General features: G+C 50.9%; 1 protein-coding gene across 19 annotated transcripts in view; it reads right to left on the bottom strand.

Moving 5' to 3' along the window:
• The window catches only part of MAPT (microtubule associated protein tau), a 99,932-nt gene extending 80,047 nt beyond the window's left edge, over positions 1–19,885 (bottom strand). For all 19 annotated transcript variants that reach the window (XM_006940453.5, XM_006940455.5, XM_006940454.5 and 16 more), the window contains exon 1: positions 19,764–19,885. The gene's annotated coding sequence lies outside the window, so the exon portion shown is untranslated. The remainder of the gene's footprint in view (positions 1–19,763) is intronic.
• Positions 19,886–20,237: the final 352 nt, after the last annotated feature.

Raw genomic sequence — 20,237 nt, 5'->3', positions numbered from 1 at the left:
TTATTTAAGCACACCAGAGGGGAAAGCCATTCCACCTGGGACACCCAGGCATCCTCCAGGAATTGTGGACTTTCTCTAGGAAAATTAGCAGGCGTTTTTAAGCAGGGTGTATGCTTCTCCTTTCAAAAGGAGTAAAGCCAGTTCAGCCTGGCTGCTGTAGTGAAAGGTGACGCCCACGACTGGCCAGGTGGGTCTGAGAGTCCCCCTCTGGCACTCCAGCCATTGCCAGGGAAGCCACATGGAGCCTGGGAGGGGATGTGCAAGGAAGGGGAGGAAGGAGACCTGTGCTAGCTGAGATTTGCCATGGACGTGCTGTGTGGCTCTGGGGAGGTCACTTTCCCTCTTTGGGCTGTTACCTCATTTCTCAAGTGGCTCTGGCTTCTGTTAAAATGCCAAACTCGTGGGCCTTAACACCTTGCACCGGCACCTCTGTGGGTTTTTCTCAGTATAACCTCAGAGAGCAGGAGAGGTGTGGGGGGAAAGGTCCCTTGAGAAGGAAAAAAGGCACTGAAGGGAAAGTGGTGATCCATTCTAAGGATGTCACACATCTGGGGCACCTCCCAACACTTCCACCTGCTGGCCCCTTCTTCGTCCTCCCTCCATGCCCCCCCCCCCGCCCATCTCATCGTCGACAGAGGCCACAAGCCATCGTCAACAGAGGCCATCATGAGAGCGCTGGGTGACTCTGTCAGGAAGGCAGCAGGGGAGGTCTGGGCAGTGGCTAGTTGCTGGGACCAGGTGGCCCCTGGGGGGTCCTTCCACCTCCACGGTTCTGAGAGTTCAGGGTCCTACAGGCCAAGCAGAGTGACCCTTAATTAGCAAACAGTGGGAGATGCTCAGGGCCGGGGGCACGAACTTCTAGCCGTGGCCGTGCCTGTCAGCCTCTCTGGAGAGAGCCAACGGACAACACGGTAATTAAAACTGAAATGAGGCCCTCTGAGGATTGGAAGGCTCTGAGAATCGCTCTGTTGTACCCGAAAGAGGAGACTAGAAGTGTCTTTCTGCTTCTCTGGGTGCAGGAGACCCCAAAGAGCAGGGTCTCGGGGCTGCATTCTATGTCCTTCGAGGAACATGGGGGATTCTGGAGGGACTCTGGCAAGGCCTTGGAGCAGAGTGTGGAGCTGCTCACGAAAGTTACTCCACGGGAGACAGGCCGCGGTGCCAGGTCCCCTGAGGCAGGGCTGCGGCCAGAAAGCCCCTCACCTTTGTCCCCACTGCTGAGGTTCTAGAATGGCAGCTTCCGTTTTTTCCCCCCTTCCAAACAGGAAGTGCCACCCGGCTAGCAGTGGGAGGATGAGGTCATTTGTGTGAAAGCAAGAAGACAGAAAACAGCACTGAAGTTGTTTTTGATATAAAAGGATTGGGCACGAAAATTGTAAAGTGGTTCATCATCCAGCCTCGCCCCAGAGAACTCATCCATGGGCGGCTCACCTGGAACGCAGGCTACCAGGCACTCTGGGGACCAGGGTGGCTCGTGGGGCTAGTTTGGGTTGTCCCAAAGCACAACAAGGCTTGGGCACTTAAATAACACAGTAGCTCACCTCCCCTGTCCTCCTGCCCCATCCACCTCTATCACAAGGGAGTGCTCCAGCAGGTGCTCTGTGTGTTCAATTACACACTTCAGATATGCTGCACACACACACACACACACACACACACACACCCCACAGTGTGTGTGCTCCTGGTAAGTCGGATTCCTGTAACTCATCCGGAAGGCCCTTCGTCGAAGACAGTCATGCGCCCAGGCTAGCCCACAAATGTCACAGAGGTTCCATCTCTCTGAAATTAGAGGATGAAGAGTTTTTCCACCAGGGATGTCATGCCTGTCAGCTTCCCCTGGGGGGGCCTTTGAAAAAACCCTCCTTCCAGATATTTTCATCCGTCTGAAGTGAGCATATATATGAGCCTGAGCATATCTATGAATTTAGCTTAAAAAAAATACACATGATGTAAAACATCACCAGTTGAAAAGAGTTCAGAGTGAGTGACAATGACGTTCCCTGCCAGCACCCACAATCTCTCTCCCCAGAGGCTACATCGAAACCTGATTTTCATTTCCTCCCAGCCAGGCTCCACATACACGGCCTCATTGACAGGCATTCTCCCTCTTTTTTATTCAAGCGGGAACACAGGACAGCTCCTCCTTGTCGACCACAGCAGTGCATTTTGGGCGGATGGGGGGGGACCACACTTTAATGAACCAGTTCCATATCCATTATTTCCAGACTTTTGCATAACAGACGGCTCCCCAGTGCATCCTCCCACAGATGCCTTTGCTCACATACCGAGGATAAATTCTTAGAAGTGGCAATGCTCTGTCAAAAGGCATCTGATGGATCAGCCACATTTCTCTCCAGAGGAGGTGACAGCATGCGCCAGCCGGCTGCAGGGTTACCTCCCCTCCGGATCTCTGCTACCTGATCCACGGCACAGTGGCATCTCTCTGTGGCTTTATCAGCAGTCCTTTATAACCGGTGAAGTCGAGCATCTTTTCAGTCCCCACCTTTTTTTTTTTTTTCTTGCTTTTTTCCTGTAAACTATCTGTTTTTCTCTTTTCCCAGGCTTGGTATTTTGGTAAGATGTCTGGGGCAATTCTGAGGTGTCCCAGGACCCCCTGCCTGTTCTGGATGACCCAAGGTCCCTTAAAGCTCTAACAACGTGGATTCTGCGAGCAGGATTCACAACCTGAGGGCCCGGGGACCGCCCGGGTTCTGCGTGGGCCCCGCCACCCCGCAGGAAGGGTGTTGGACTCCCAGGGGCAGCTCAGGTATCAGAAACGTGCCGTGGAATCACCCGAGCTCGGGTGTTATCAATATTTCACGGGATTTATCTGGCAGGATTCAGCAGGTATTGGATCAATTCATGTCCTACCCCTCCGCCCTCACACAGAGCTGCTGCTTTATAGGAAGTTGCTCAAGTGACTGTTGAAAGAATAAATCATTAACACCTGTCTAATTGCCCCCCCCTTTTTTTGTCCAGAGTAAAGTTCAAATGGGTTCAGTGGAACTGTGTTCACAAATGCTCACAAAGACTCCTAGTGTAAGGATGTCCACTTCCTGAGAGCCTCAACCAGCTTCCCTGCAAATTACTAAAGCCCCTTTCTTTGGCCCTGGCAATCAGGGTTGCCAGATAAAATAGAGGGCAACCAGTTAAATCTGAACTTTGGATAAACAACAACTGTTTAAATGTAAGTATGTCCCAAAGACTGCGTGGGACATACTTTGTGTGTGAGTTTTCTGGGGCCACTGCAATAAATTGCAGACTGAGTGGCTTAAAGCAATAGGTATTCTGTCACTGTTGTGACATTTATTCTGTCACTGTTGTGGAGGCCAGAGTTCCAAAATCAGATCACTGGGACAAAATCATGGTGTTGGCAAGGTCTCCCTCCTACCGGAAGTTCTAGGAGAACATCCTTTGTTTCCCCCTTCCGTCTCCTGATGGCTGCTGCGATCGACATCACTCCATGTCGCTCCAACCTGTGCCTCCATCATCAATCACAGGGTCTTCTCGTCTCCCTGCCTCCTTCTTGTAAGGACACAAGTGACTGCATTTACCACCCGCCCAGACAATGCAGTAGAATCTCTCCTCAAGATCCCTCACTGAATGACATCTGCAAAGATCCTTTTTGCCAAATAAGGTCATAGTCACAGGTTCTGGGAATTGGGATCCGATATCCTTGGGGAGCATTTATGGAGCCCATCACACTTATACTAAAAAAAAACACACAAAAACTGTTGTTTATCTGAAGTCCAAATTTAACCAGGCATCCAGGGTTTTAATTCGCTAATTCTGACAGCCCTCCCTGGGCCTGAGCCTCTCCCCAGGAGGCAGGGACTTAAGCGGCTCACCTTCACCTGCTCACCACCCCTCCCAGTATGAGCTTAGGGACCAGGCCTCACACCCAGTCCTGCCCATCAACATCTTTGGTCTTTGAAGCAGGGCTCATTCTGGTTTTCGGGAGAATCTCAAGGCTTAGACCAATACAAAGTCTTAGCTTTTTAAAAGATTCTGGCAAGTAGTGTACATATTTCCCCTTTTAACACTCAAAATGCTGACCTGTACCCCTCCCCACTCCAGGTCATTTGTGTGAAAGCATTAAGAGAAAAAATCGTGCTGGAATTGTTTTGTTGTTGTTAAAGATTTAATTTTTAAGTAATCTCTACACCCAACGGGGGGCTCGAACTCACAACCCCAAGATCAAGAAGTGCACACTCCTGGATTAAATGAGTGATGGGTATTGGAGGGCACTTGTGATGAGCACTGGGTGTTGTATGTAAGTGATGAATCACTAAATTCTATTCCTGAAACTAATATTACACTATATATTAATTAACTGCAATTTAAATAAAAACGTGAAAACTACCACAAAAAAAAAAAAAAAAGAGTTGCATGCTCCACCAACTGAGTCAGCCAGGTGCCCCAGAATTGTTTTGATATAAAATGATTGGGTATTAAAATCATAAAGTGGCACATCACTCACAAATATATGAGTTACATACCTGCAAGTCTCTTTAAGAAAGGCCTTAAGTTTTGGGGTGCCTGGGTGACTCAGTCGGTTAAGCATCAGACTCTTGGTTTCAGCTCAGGTCATGATCTCACGGTTTGTGAGTTCAAGCCCCGCATCGGGCTCTGTGCTGACAGTACGGAGCCTGCTTGGGATTCTCTCCTTCCCTCTGTCTCTGCCCCTCCCTCGCTTGCTCTTTCTCTCTCTCAAAATAAATAAATAAACTTAAAAAATACTCAAAAAATAAAAGAAAGGCCTTAGGTTTTCATCAGCACTGAATTCACTCCCTCATCCATTCATTCATTCACCAAACAATTACCGAGCCTTTATTCTGTGCCACGTGCACAGAATTCATGTGCTAGGCACTGAGGATACAAAGATGAACAAAACATTGGCCAACAGATGGATGTGTTAGGGAGCCTCATTCCCTGGGGGAAGCCCAAAAAAAGTGGAATGAGATAACGTTGTGGAAATTAAACACCAAATAATGGACACTAGTAATGTGAAGGAGGAGGGTTTTAATCAATTTGCTTTGAAACTAGTCGTATAGAGAGAAGCCCCATTAATTTACTAATTACCTTTAAATTCTAGCAACCACTTTTAGCCTTTAGTTATGAAAAAAAACTTGTATTACAGGATGTGTTACTTAGGCAGGTCTGTGTTAACACCGTGGAGGTTTTCCCCTCTTTCCGGGTCTTCCGAATCCCTGGAAATGTGGGTGATGACCACGAAGCAAACCATCAGGGCATCCCTATCGGTTTGGCCCAGAGCGGGGTTACTTGGACCTTCATCTTCTCCCTTCACCTGCACTGCTCCTTGCTCCCCACTGCTGGGGTGCAGGGAGCGCTTTTGGGGGGACACAAATTATGACCACACACCAAACATATCTTATGCCGAATAGACTTTTTTTTTTTAAGAAGGAAAAGCAATCTTTTCATTTATTTATCATAATGTACAAATCCTCAGGCTAAAATTCCAGGTCACTGCCATATATATATATATATATATGTATATATATGTATGTATGTATATATGTATGTATATATATACGTATATGTATGTATTTATGTATGTATATTATGTGTGTGTATATACACACACACACACACACACACACACACACACACACATATATACATACATATATAAAACTTTTTTTTTGTCCTGGGGAGGGGTGTGGGAAGCAGTGAGGTCTCCTCTCCCCTACCCTCTACTCAGGAACTGGCAGTTGGTAGGATCCCTCAGGCTAAAACAATGAGTGGAGAGCCACGGACGGAAAAGCCAGGGGTGAGGCCTGCTCTTGAGAAGCAGAAGTCCTGGGTTCAAATCCCCTGTTGGTCTAAAACTAGCCATGTGATCTAAAGTACCACTTAGCTTTCCTGAACCCCACTTAACCTCCCTGAACCTCAGTTTCATGATTTGTGAAAGGGAAAAGAATTTTTACAGGCTCACATCAAGAACTAAATAAGATCTGGGGCACCTGGGTGGCTCAGTGGTTAAGTGTCCCACTTCAGCTCAGGTCATGATCTCATGGTTCGTGAGTTCGAGCCCCGTGTCGGGTTCTATGCTGACAGCTTGGAGCCTTGAGCCTGCTTCATATTTTATCTTCCTCTCTCTCTAACCCTCCCCTGCTCACTCCCTGTCTCTCAAAAATAATAAATAAACATTAAAAAAAAAAGAGAACTAAATGAGATCATATCAACTGTAAAGTACTATCTGCTTATTAGCAATTTGGGGAATGGGGAGTCCTGACATCACATCACGTAGGCCACCCAGATGTGAGCTCTTCCTCATGCCTATGTGTTAAAAATGTTCCTACGCTACTTCCTTCTCCCAAATTCCTAGATAAGAGTGTTAAAGTAACTCAGGTTTTTAAATGAGACTGACCATTCCCTAATTAGTCCAAACTAGAAAGATATTAGGGCATCCAGAAAGCCTCATCATCCTAAGTGTTCTTTGCAAACTTGGGCCCACGGGGGACAGGGTCTGTTCTACTGGAAGTTCTGGTGTCTATTATGTGGCCATAGCCTTTGATGATGAGGTCCCTGCACCCAGAGGCACAGATGCAGCCAGCACACTCTGGCCTGTCCAAAGGGCGACCAGGAGAGCTGCCCTCCGCCCAGTGTTCCCATGCTCCTGACTTTGCTTCCAGGGCTGTGTGCAAACCTGCAGCTCCCACCCGGGTCCACGAGAGCTAAGTAGGCCTGTGCTCAGTGCCAAGACTGACAGTGTTCTTCCAGGTGGCCCCATTTTGGGGTGCTTTTAAGAATTTTCTTGAAAAGCAACTCGTATTACTCACCCTGAATAAAATTTGTAGACTGAAATGATTACTGCTCGGTCTTTCCCCCAGAAAAATCCAACAAAACAGAAACTAGAGTGGGATCTCACATACGGTATAGGGTTGCCTTTATAGCCAGTGGATTTAAAAAAAAAAAAACAAGAAAACTTGGGGAGGGCGCCTGGGTGGCTCAGTTGGTTGAACATCTGACTCCTGATTTCGACTCAGGTCATGATCTCATGGTGTGTGAGTTTGAGCCCCTCCATTGGGCTCTGAGCTGACAGTGTGGAGCCTGCTTGGGATTCTCTCTCTCTTCCTCTCTCTCTGCCCCTCCCCCAACTCTCTGCCCCTCCCCCCAAATAAAAAAATAAACTTAAAACAAATTTGCGGAGTAGGTGGGAGGCAAGAACAGAACTGAGAAATAGCTTATTGCAGATACAAGAGTGGCTGTGGGAAATGTATTTCAATACCATTAAAAGTACCTGGTGAGGTTGCAAATTCTAAATATGTAATATGTGTGACCCAACCCCATCTGTGTGAGCCCCCCTTTTCTGTTCCCCATCACTCCCCCTTTTCCTGGTCCTAGAGCATGAACCACAGTGGTGTAGACATGGGGGAAATCAAGTGGATGGTTGTATGAAGGGGATCAGACGGTACACCAGGAGGCTGGGTATTGCAACCCATCCTCCCTCCCTCCCACCTTGACCCTTTTTCCTAACAACAGCCGTCTGCCTGGTCCAGGGAAAACGCCCACTTTCAATGAAATTTCTCCCTGTAGACACTGCCCGGGAACCTGAATGTCATCTCCCCTGAGTTTACACATCGGACCCCTCCTGGCCACCTGTGCCAGCCTTGGGTCACACATACCCCTCCACGGAAGTGTGGCAGGGGTGGAGATTTTTCATGCTTTATGTGAACTGGAAGAAAAACGAGCTGTTCTGTTTGATAACTGTCGACCTGCCCACGACACTAAATTTGGTTCTGCCGTCACCGGCAACATGGAACAACAGCCCAGTTTAGAGGCTAGCTTTCGGTTTAAGAAAGCTTCTCCAGTCTCAGGTTACATACGACCCATTCAGGGAGGCTGGAGGGCACAGTTTCTCTGGTCATTAGCACTAAAGACATGCCTGTTGGCCTGGAGAGCGGACCCAGAGGGGAGGCACTGAAGGCAGGAGGCACAGGAGCTGCAGAGAAGTGTGATCTGGCTGTGTCCCCGGCCGAGATCTCTCTGGGCCTCAGTCTGCTGCCCTGCAAAATGGGGATGATAATCCCTGCCTCAGAGGGCGGGGGTTGTGTAGTGAGGGTTAAATAAGGCAACGTTTTTAGTAAAATAAATCCAACTGGCTAGTACCGTTATTATCAGCATCTTCATACAATAAAACCAATCTGGACCAGTAGGCAGTGCATTAAGTTGGTCTGAAGTAGGGAAGTCGGGCTGGGGTTACACACCTGCCCTGAAATACTACCCACCATGCACACGCCTGAGAAACCAGGTTTCTCCGTTCCCTGGGCAAAGACAGCTAGACGGCAGCCCAGCTCCAGCCAATTCAAATCCCAAGCGCAAGCGCTCCCATGAATGAGACTTCACCGAGCTTCTTGCCCCAAAGAGCCAACGGAATATTACACCCCCTTGTCAACTCCAACCTTTAATTCAATCACTCTTGCCTTAATCGGTTCCCGACCCGGGCTAACCACCCGGTAGCCGGAAGAGGCTGCTCCCGGGCCTCATTAGAAATAGAAGGTTGTGTACCAAGTCCCTGTCTGATTAGGAGGAAACTGAAAACGCCCAGGGAAAATGGAAGGGCTCCTAGGACGTTCCATCTGGGGGGTGTCAGGAAAGCTCCAGCCCCTCTCCAGAGAAGTCGGCACTGGCAGGGGCAGGATATCACCTTAGGTTATGCTACGGGCACTTCCACCCACTGTCCTGTCCTGCACCCTGGCTTTAGGCCTCCTCTGGGAAGAGGGGGACAGATACGACCCGTACACGCTGGACTGCAGCCGCCTGTCCATCCATCCTGGGTGCGGGCCCTGCTGACGGGCGCTCACCCCTGGGAATGAGCCTGCACCGTCTGGCCCGCAAGAGGGGGGCAAGGGGGCAGCAGGTGTCCTATTTCAGGCATCAGGCTCCACTCAACCCACGAGAGGCTTCAGGTCTGGCGCCTGACTCTGGCTCCCGGGAGGGATCCCCACTCCCTGCGGTACCTGTCTTCTGAGAAGCTCAAATGAATTCTCATAGATGGTTTTATTTCAGTTCTGCAACTACCCAGTGAGAAGGGAGCCCGCATTATCATCCACTTGGGGCTGGGGGACTGCACAATCCCCATTTGACAGATACAAAAATGGAGGTACAGGAAATCTTTAACTTCCCCACAGGTCTCTCAGTTGGTAAGTAGGAAAGGCTGCAATTAAATTCAGGGTTTGGCAAGCCCGCGCAGCGGGTGATAGCGGGTCCACAAAATGAGGTGATGGTTAACTTCTGGAATTCATTTCTGCCAGCAATAAATGATAAGGAGATCTTTTTTTTTTTTAAGTTCTTTTTCACTTGGCCCAGATTGTCAACTTATAACATGAATCCTGCCAGTTAAAAAAAATTTTTTTCCCGCGCATTTCCCATCAGGCATCAAGCATTGGTTCATAATTATTTATAGCACTTTAGTGACACTGAAAGGGATTTATTTCAATTTATTCAGTCTTTATTAACACTCTGCAGGGAACAGAGTGCAGCCACCACTCCCTGCAGTGTTAAAAAGGGAGGGACTTCAGAACGACAGGAGGCAGAACTGAACCCAGTGGAGATGCCCAGGAGGCACATCCCACAGGATTAACCCTGGGGAAAGATTAAATAGGGTTAAAGCAGGTTCAGGTGAGTCTGTCACCGATAGCTTCTTTATTCAAGCGGATTTAGGGATGTTCTGCGAAATCCTTCATTTCTAAACTGGGCTTGTGGTGACAGCACCAGCTGAAACTCAGCTGCTGCATGTGGGTTGGGGCCAGTGTGGAATTTCCCTGTTCTTAAGGAAAAGACAAGACGAAAGTGGATGGCAGAAGGGCTGGTGACTTCCAAACTGATATTCTTGGCAACGGGCAACTTTGAAAGGGACAGGTTCACATGAATCTACACCACAATTATTACCGAACCCCAATACAGCAAATTATATACAACTATCTTACTTGTATATACATCCTTTGCTTGGCTTATTAACATACCTCGACTTAAAAAAATTTTTTTTAATGTTTATTTATTTTTGAGAGAGAGAGAGAGAGAGAGAGCAAGTGCACATGAGTGAGGGAGGGGCAGAGAGAGCATGAGACACAGAATCTGAAGCAGGCTCCAGGCTCTGAGTTGTCAGCACAGAGCCCAATGCGGGGTAAGAACCCACGAACAGAGAGATCATAAGCTGAGCTGAAGTCAAACACTTAACTGACTGAGCCACCCAGGTGCCCCAATATACCCTGACTTAAATTCAGATGCGTTACTAATACTAAAGTTGAAAGCTGTTCAGGTGTTCGGCAAACCCAATATATAAAGTCTAGACATACAACAAATAAGGGAGTGAATATTCACAGTTAAATATACAATTATAATATGTATATGTCTATATACTTTAAACCAAAGAGATTTTTTACATTGTCAACTTCCCTTGGGCATGAAAGCACTTGGTTTTAGATTATTAATTATCCAATAAGCCTCTTTTTTGAGGGGTAGGCTGTGAGAGGGAGCGTGAGTTAAGATAATGGTTTGGAAAAAAGCACCTCTGAAATGACCTTCAAATATATGGCTGCACTGGACTTGGTCCAGGACAATTCGGCTGACACACGATTTAGAACACTGGTCCTAACTCAGGTCCTTTGCCATGGAGGAGGGAAACGGTTCCACGTTTCGATGAATTAGTCTTTCCCAGCACTTCCTTCTCGGCATTATGTGTCGGCTAGAGATCACATGACAGCAATTATGGAGCCAGGGGTCTTCTCATCCCCTTGGTGTCCTGGGGAGGAGGGCATATAGATGAAAGTGGCCAGATGATCCTGGCCTTCCTGTGCTACAACTGCAGACTAATCCTAAAACCACATCATCCAGCCTTGCTCGAAATATAGAAAACCAGGCCACAGGTGGGTAAGAAAACCAGAAGCTGGGACCAGAGACAATTGTGTCCCTCTTCTATTGGATGCCTCATTGAGCAGGACAGCGGACAAGGGCAAAGGAAGGACCATGAATGGAACACTGTTTTCACCAGCTTCAGATTTAATTCTAACGTGCTGATTTACGACGGTTTTTAATTGTTGGACCTTGATCTAAAACTCCTTCACTGTGGAGAATTAATCTAGTAAGAGGGATGTACGTTTATTTTGAGTCTGATGGGGAGAGTTTTGCAACACTCCCTTAAACCAGGATTCTATGTGAATGGACTCAAAGTGCTGAGCTAGTCCTGGTGGGCAGGGAAAAGATGGGGAGAGAGGGTGGGGGACTGCCCACCATTCACTTAATACCAAAGTCTCCACAGTAGGTCCTGTCCTAGCTGTCACCATGCAAGAAGCAGGAAGGAAGGACTGCAAATATTCACGGCTGGGTCCACAGGGCCTGATGTCCACAGCCAAGGCCTCCTCCTACCACAGCCAATCTTTCACACTTGTTACAATAACTCCGTCATTTAAATAAGATGCAAGCTAATGAGATTCAAGTGCAAAATGAAAGACAAACTCTTAAAACCATTAACTTGTTTTAGGAAAATCCAGTTGAAAGCTTTGGAAAAATTTCATAAAGATGAGTAATTCTGGGGGCACCTGGGTGGCTCAGTTGGTTAAGAGTCCAACTTCGGCTCAGGTCGTGATCTCGCAGTTCATGAATTTGAGCCCCAAGTTTGAGCCTCGCATCCCGTGTGGGACTCTGTGCTGACAGCTCAGAGTCTGGAGTCTGCTTCCGATTCTGTGTCTCCCTCTCTCTCTGCCCCCCCACAGCTCACGGTGTCTCTCTCTCTCAAAACTAAATAAACATTAAAAAAAAATTTTTTTTAAGAAATTAAAAAAAAAGATGAGTAATTCTGGAGGCGCCTGTGTGGCTCAGTCTGTTAAGTGTCTGACTCTTGATTTCGGCTCAGGTCATGGTCCCACAGTTCATGAGTTCAAGCCCCGAATCTGGCTCCCTGCTGATACTGCAGAGCCTGCTTGGGATTCTCTCCCTCTGCCCCTCCCCCACCCCTCGAGTGCAGTCTCTCTCTCTCTCTCAAAATAAATAAATAAAGATTAAAAAAAAAAAAGATGAGTAATTTTTTACTGTCAAACAAAATGTTACAGACTGTGAACAAAATAGTAAAATGCTAGAGAGATTCTGCATTCAGATTCCTCTGTAGTGTAAGCCCTTTTTCCAAGGAGCTAAAATATGAAGTCCTAACCAACGTATTATGAGTGTGGCTTAGGTAAAAAAAGACAAGAAATTCCAACCAGCTGATCCAAACACCAAGAGCATCATTTTGTAATGGTTTTTCGGATGTAATGGCTTTGAAAAACTAACGTATTATGACCCTCAGTTTTCATTTCATAGATAAGAAGGCTTGTTAAACCAGATTTAGTAATTCAGATACGAACATGCTTATCAGAGGCTTGGGAGTTCCCTGGATTCAGAACATGTCCATTTTGTTTTGTTTAACATTTCCTGCTTGACCATGAAGCCTGCTTATACCAAGTTCAACGCATCTGTAAATCGTCTCCTCCACTGCCTTCCATTACCTTCCCAAGCCCATCCTCGCTCGCTTTTTATTCAGTGAGTTACAAGTAAGAGCTCTGAACCGGTGCGTTAGCTAAGCCAGGTCACCGTTCCCGGGATGGTGGCAGGGCGTGGTCCGGCTCAGGCTGGCATGTTGATTACACAGTCTATTCCTGGCGTGGAGTGGATTTCAGGAAGGAAGAGGACAGAAGCACGGACAACAGATGACAAGTCATTCTGCTTGCCTGTGGCAAGAGTTCTGTCTGCACATTTAAACACGGGTGTGTGTGAAGTCGGAGAACCCACTTCCAGCCTGGCTCCAGGGGTAGTTGGGCAGGTGCCTACTTGTAGCTCAAGCCTTACTCAGTGTAACAATTTATCTGTTACAAGTGATTCCATCACTAGGGTCGGTAGATGCCTTTGAACATTCATCCAGTCACCAGCGTTGATCCAGAGGCTGCTGCCCTTGAGACCATTCACTGAGCAATTTACTAGGTGCCAAGCCCTGGGCTAAGCACTGCATCACCCCCCACCCCCTTTTAAACCTCACAGCAACCAGTGAGATAGGTACTGGCATACCCCAGTTTGGGGACAACACCAAATCCTTGGGGGACAACACAGCTTGGGTCCCACAGTGAGTGGGGGAGCCGGGATTTGCACCCAAGAGGTCTGATCAGAGTCCACACCCTTAAACAACTGACCAAATGTAATACCTCTCTCTGCCGCCGGCCAGTGCCCTGCACTGAGGCCCTGTTGAGGAAGAAACGGTGTCTGCCTACAAGGTATTCACAAACCTTCCTTCAACAGCTGAGGCACAAAATACATTTTGGGGGGATTCTTTCAATAGCGTCCCTGATTGGAGCAAGTACAGAACCCGCCAAAATGTCAACAAAGCAAAAACAAATTCAGATAATCCACCTGGAAGTCATTCAAATTTGTATTTTGTGGAAGCCGATTCTAGCCCACATAGGTGCACACCTGCAGAATGCTTCCGAATCAGAGAACTCAAAAAGCTCAAAACCCATCCGAGCTGGCCTCACACTGCTTCCCCACACTCAGGCAGAGGCCATCTGTGCAGAAAAGGAACCTGGAGGTGGCAGGAACATGGCGCCTGGAGAAGGAAACGCATTCTTGGACAGTAACCCTTTTGGCAAGGTAATTGGGGTGAGACCGACGGGTATGGTATATGTCTGACTGCCCACACAGGGTACAGGGGAGGCTGTGGGATTACAGTGGCCTCCAAACTTCTCCCAGGGTGGAGGGGCAGTGAATCCTGGGGATGAAGGATTCTAGGCAGTCCCTCTAAGTCACAGTATAAAGGAATACTTCCTGCAGAGCTTGGGTCCCAGGAAGCAAGAAGCAGAAAGCACCTTTGCCAAGGGAGCCCTGATATTCTTGCATGAGGCCCTTTCCACGCCCACCCAACTCAACTCACAGCCACAGGCTCAGAGCTGGTCCCACTGGTTGGTGCCAAAGCTTCAATCTGTCACAGGGGCAGGACCTAAGATGAGAATCTGCCGTCCCTAAAACTTCAGTGATTTGACCCTGACCATAGTGGAATCTATGTCATGGGCCCCCGGTCTTGATTTCTAGCCTCCCCAGCTGCTCTTTTGTATGATAGAGCGGCCTTGAACACCTGGGTTTGGGGGTTCCTGGGTTTAAGGTCCCTGGGATATTTTCTCTTTGTTTTATAAACAGAGGCACAGAGGCTGAGTGAAATCCCTTGCTCCACGTGTCAAGGCTAGATCAGAAATTGTGAGCTTTAGATTGTGTTCCAATTACAGACTCTCTCAAAAGCTCATTTTGTGAATCAGTGGCTCTGGAACGTGAATACTCTCACTGGGTCAATGTTACAGAGCACGCTTGGGTTTCCAGGCTAGCCCACGAAGCCCTGTTAAAGCCACGTGTAGCTGAGAAGGGGAGGTGGCTAGTGTCAGACATCCCAGCTCTACCATTCCCTGGCTGTGTGACCTTTAGTGAGTTCCCAAACCTCTCTGTATGTCAGTTTCTCCATATGTAACAGAGACAGTAACAGCACCTACTATCAAAGGGGGCTGCCGTGAGGACTAAATGAGATCATCTCTGGGGAGCACTTAGAACAGTGCCTCCTTAAAGGCACTTGAGGAACATAAGCTGCCACGTTAAGCGGACCAGAGTAACAACGTTTCAAGTACTAGTGACATTTGGTGTCGGATACTTTTTGATGTGGCAGACTGTCCTGTGGCTTGCAGGACCTTTGGCAACATTCCTGGCCTCTACCCACTAGATGCCACAACTCTTCCCGAGCTGTGAAAATAAAAAATGTCTCTAGAAATGTCAATGGCCCCAGGAGCTGAGACCCACTGTTTTACAGGAAAACAGCGGAGAGTCCGGGCTGGAAGATCAGGTTTCTCTCTCTGCTGCAGCCCGGTTGGTGAGGCAGGAGTCTTCTCCTCCCACCACTTGCTCAGGTGCCCCTCCACGCGAGTGTTCCTGCAAGGCACTGGCAGAAGCACCTAGGGTGGTGAGTTAGGGGTGACTAGTCAGGTGGATATTTCTGGGGGTGTAGAGGTGTCGGAGAGCAGTTTTTGAAGCGGGATCATGAAAAGGGTTGGGTGGGAGGACGGGGAGCGGCAGAGGCCGATGGGGTTTCCCACCTCCGTCCTTCTGACCTCAGGTACTGGGAGCGCCTACAGTCGCAGAGATGGCAGGGAGGGTGTGGAGGTGCACCAAAGGGCAGAAGCAGGTTGATGGGTGCCATTTGGACACTGAGCAAGGGACAAACTGGACTGGATTTGTTCCCAAACCTTCCTGATGCCATGACCTTGAGTAGGCACCCCCCTCCCATTCTACTTTCTCTTTGCCACCTTTTTGACCTGCATTTTCCCATTTTACCCATTGATTTGTTACATGGGTATGGACCAAATACCTATTGGATGTCCAGCACTGTATTAAGCCCCTGGGCATGTTTTTATTTGTTTTTGAGTGATTCTTTTTTCAAGGTGGGAGTAAGGACAAAACCATCTAGTTGGAAAACTATTACACGTTTCACTAGGAAACTAACATCCTTTCACACACACAAGCTGTGAAGCCACTCAAACCATATACATAAATGCTGAAGGAAGGGGGAATAAAACACAATTTCTTAAAGTGGTCAACAAATGGGCTTCATGAACTGATGTTAAAAGGGCAGAAAAGGGGCGCCTGGGTGGCGCAGTCGGTTGAGCGTCCGACTTCAGCCAGGTCACGATCTCGCGGTCTGTGAGTTCGAGCCCCGCGTCGGGCTCTGGGCTGATGGCTCAGAGCCTGGAGCCTGTTTCCGATTCTGTGTCTCCCTCTCTCTCTGCCCCTCCCCCGTTCATGCTCTGTCTCTCTCTGTCCCAAAAAAAATAAATATAAAGTGTTGAAAAAAAAAAAAAGGGCAGAAAGGAAATCCAACCTAAACAAAGGGCACCACAATCCTGTCATACCTCCAGGCTGGCACTGCCCTCAAAGGGCATTGGGGTCAAAGGTCATGTTTAGTAGAAGGAGCTCCTCTCCAAATGGAATAGATCTGACCCTTCTCAGTTTAACTGATTCTAAGTTTCCTTCTTGCAATTTATGGGAATAATCCATTTCTTTTGTTCCTGTCAAGGATGCTGAGCCTAATACCAGAAACCAGTTAAAAGCCACGCTCTTCCATCAAGGAAGGGCAGGTGCAGACGAGGTCTGTGTAGGGCAGGCACACACAGTCATGGACTGTCACTCATCCCAAAAACAGCAAAGCCAACAAAACTCTCCTGCAAACTATCCAAAGGCAACCCCAAGAGTCAAGCCAGGTTACTGCAGTAAACACAACCCGTTACAGAAGCAACTACTGATCAAGGAATTGATCAGCTCCAGGAGTCACTCCAGACCAGGCACTGGGATGGGGGTGGGGTGGGGTGGTAATTTGTTTATTGTTTAGAGAGACAGTTTGGGGATGGAGGAATGGATAAGCAATTCTTCCCTAGCAAACCTAAGCAGCATCATAAAATGCAAAATAATACCTTAATTAATTATGGACATGTCATTTGAAGAGATGGGGATAAAAAAAAAAAAAAAAAGCCACCCGCCTGAGCACAGGCAAGGTGGCTTGGAGAGCCAGGCCGCTGTCGCAGGTTCCATCATCCATCCCAACTCAGCCCAGCTGGAGCCGGGGCCTGAAGGTTCCTGGGTGCCAGAGGCTAAGTGAGGTCTCCCGGGACGTAAAGGAGCTCCCGCCGGATGGGGATTGGGGACAGGAGTCGATGGCCCTCGGATCGGTGCATGGACATTTCCTGTCACAGCGTGGGCACACATGCTGCATCCCTTGAGATCCCGGGGTGGGGAAGCCGTTTAGTTCAAGCACGCTCAGAGCCGCGCTCAGAGCTGGGATGGTGTTTCCCGATCTGCGCATGAACACCCAGCCCCTGGCCCCGGTATTTCCTCCGTTAGCAGCCCCCCAGGCCTTGCCTACCGACAGCCCCACCAAAGCGCCAACCCACATTTCAAAATGGAGCAAAATCACGGACGTCTGGACTGCGCTTTGTTCCTAAGCATTGAGCTAAATGTGCTCACTCCCCGCAAAGCTCCCTTTCCCCCAACCGACAGGAGGCGACCTCTCCGCCCAGGGTCCGCCCTGGGCAACCTTGGCCATGGACTACCAGTTCTCAGGGCGGCTACGAGACCCTCGCTCTGCAAACAACCAGAATTCCGAGCCCAGCTCTAAGGTAGGGGGGGTGGAGGAGGTGGAGGGGGGCGAGCCGAGAAGAGCCTGGAAGCGATCCTTGAGCCTCTACTGCAACCCGCCCGGGGCGGACCCAACTCTGCCGGGAGGCCGGGCACTACCCGGGCTCCGATCTCCGACGCCACAGCGGGAAGGTTCGGCCTGGCCCCAGGTGGACTCTCGACCCTGAGCCGGGCCATTTCCCGGACATTCAGATCAATCTGTGCAGCTCGTGTGGATGATTCGGTTTCAGAGATGCTCATCCCTCTCGGAACGGCGCCCCCGCATCAGTTTTCAGCGATAGAATTAACCAGAAAACCGGGCGGACGAGGCTCTTCGCAGGAGGGCGAGGCTCGGACTCCTTTGCGGGAGGCCCGTGCTCCCCTTTCCCGCTCCCCACTCCCCCGCTTCGTTTCAACGGTCGCGGTGAACTCGGGCTTTTAAGTTAATATCTTTCACGTTTCCAAAATAATATTCGGCCACAATAATAAAAAATACATGAGGACTCTGATTTGGGTGGCTGCGGCCGCCGGAGGCCAATGAGGAAGAGCCACCGGCTCAGTCAGGGTTGTGTGTGTGTGTCGGGGCGGGGGCGGGGGGGGGGGGTCTCCCTCCTGCCGCCTCCGGAAGATGGAGGGGCCGCGGCCTCGCCAGTCCCTAGGGTTCTCAATCTCTGCTGGGAAGGGGCGGGGCCACGCCCCAGGGTCCTTTCTCGGGACGCGTGTGGTTTCCATAGCAACCTCCCCTCCGTGCCCCCTTCCCCCAGTCATCTCTGGAAAAAATGGGTGTGGCCCGAAGCACCCGACGAACCCTTTTGCCCCCTCCTCACATTCTCCCGCGTGAGAAGCAACAGGGCATGAAGCGGAGAGGGTCTCCGACTGCGCGCTGTCCCCGCCACCTCCTGAGTGTCGCCGGTGCCCCTTGGTGGGCAGCCTGGTGGAGTGTGGCCCCCCCAGGCCTCTTGGGGTGTAGGGACCCCGCAGAGGGTCCCCCCGCGGCCACCCGCAGAGATCTCGGAGACCTCCAATCCCAGCCCCTCGGCTCGGTGGACGCTTCCTGGCGCGCGGCCCGGCTCCAGGAGGGGGCCGCGCGGGGTCACGCCCGTTCCAGGCATACCCTCGGGGCTGTGACTCGAGTTCCTTGACCCCAGCAAGCCCGAGATCTAACAAAGGGCTCGAAAATGAGGGGCGGAAAATAGGGGGAGGGGCGGGAGCCTTGGTTAAACACCCTCATCGATAAGAGCCAAAAAACTAGGGCTGGCAACGCAGATCACGTAAGCCCTACAAACAAAGCAGCTAGTCCCCGAGAAAGATTCCGGGTGAACGCCCCCAGAGCTCAAGCCCACTGCAAAACACCAAGATTCCAGCTCTGATTACCCCTCTCCCCCTTTAATTACAGTCCTCGCCCTGTCCTCCAAAGCCCAGCCACCCGGCTTGGCACGGAACCGTAAAGACGTGACACGCCGCAAAAAGATGGCACCTCGCGTTTGGAGGGGAAAAAAAGCAGGGGTGGGAGTGGGAGGAGGCACAGCCTACTCCTCCCCCCTCCTTGCCCACCCGGGTCCACACCCACTGCCGCAGTGAGGGGCGAGCCCTGCGCGCCAGCCCCGCGCCTCCGACAGGGAGCGCACACGCTGGACGCCAGGCGCAGAGCGCAGAGAAAGGGGCCCGCCCCGAAATGCACCTGCAGCCCCCGCGCGCGTCTGTGCGGGGCTGCGGCTGCTAGCGCGAGCGAGCCGGGATCCGCCGATGCCGAGTCTTTCCACATTGCAAGGCCAGGTGACTCCAGCCTTTCGCCTTTCCGAGCCTCCACATCGGGATCCGCGCACTACCTTCTCTCGGGCACGGCGCTGCTCGCGTCTCGGTGCCAGGCGCGCGCAGGGGGAAGGGCGACTAAAGTGACAGCGCCTGGACCCCTCCCCATCTCCCTGATTCCACTCCCAGCCCCCAAATGTCCCCTGCGGGTTTTTGAAGGAGGAAAACGGGGAGGGGGTGGGCCACCGCCTTAAATCAGGGGCAGCGAAAGCCCCAATGGAATTGCTGCCGGGGAGGTGTAGGGAGGGGCAGGCAGGGAGTCATCTTTTCTAGAACCGGATCCATACCTTCCTGAAGGGCTTATAGCAAACCGAAGCAGAGGAATTGGATTACAGGTTCGGTTTCGGGGGTCGTCATTGGACACCCCCAACACACACACATAGACACACGCCCATTGCGGCAAAAGGTGACGATCCAGAGTGCACAGCAGCCCCCTCCCCCAGGTCACCACCATCCGCGCCCCACCCTTCGCGCTCAACCTCTGCCGGCTGTCGCATGGACACCCCCCTCAGCACACATACACACACATACACACACACACACACACACATACACACGCGTAGGTGCATCCCTTGCATGGGTCCTCTTTCCAAGACGCCCCGGTCCCAGCTCCAGGGCGCACAGGGCGCGAAGGGCCCCCGCTGTTGCCTCGGACCTATGCTTACCTCATGAAACCCATCTCTGCGCAGGGGGCGAGGAGCTGGCAGCATGGGGGTGCAAGGGGGCGGACGGGGAGGCAGATTTAGGAGCTACGCGCTTACCTGATAGTCGACAGAGGGCGAGGACAGTAGAGGAAAGAGAGGAGAAAGTGGCTGTGGTGGCGGCGGCAGAAGGTGGGCGGCGGCGGCGGCGGCGCTGCTGCTGCTGGTGCCGGAGCTGGTGGGTGGCGGAGGTTGCGAGCGCGCGCACCAGGGAGAGGGCGCGCTCCCGAGGCCGACGGGCGGCGCAGGCGCGAGCAGCGGGAGCGCGAGCCTCCCCAAGGGAGGGGTGGGCATCGAGCGCTCCGTGGGCGTTCTCTCCTCCGGCCACCAGTGGGCGCGCGCGAGCGCCCCACCACTCGGCCCTCCCCCGCCGCCTGGCTCACTCCTCTTGACACCTCCCTTCCCTTGTCTCCCTTCTCCCCCCCGCACGTCGGGCCGCGGCGCTGGCCGCCAAGCGCACGCGCGTTCTGTGGCGCACGCGCACCTTGGGTCTCCTCCCGCGGCTGGAGCCTTTGTCTTGTCTGAGGGGTCTCC

The sequence above is a fragment of the Felis catus genome, chromosome E1, assembly GCF_018350175.1.
Source record: "Felis catus isolate Fca126 chromosome E1, F.catus_Fca126_mat1.0, whole genome shotgun sequence".
Classification (NCBI taxonomy): Eukaryota; Metazoa; Chordata; class Mammalia; order Carnivora; family Felidae; genus Felis; species Felis catus.
Note: the sequence above shows the minus strand (reverse complement) of the source record. Positions and strands in the feature narration are given on the sequence as shown.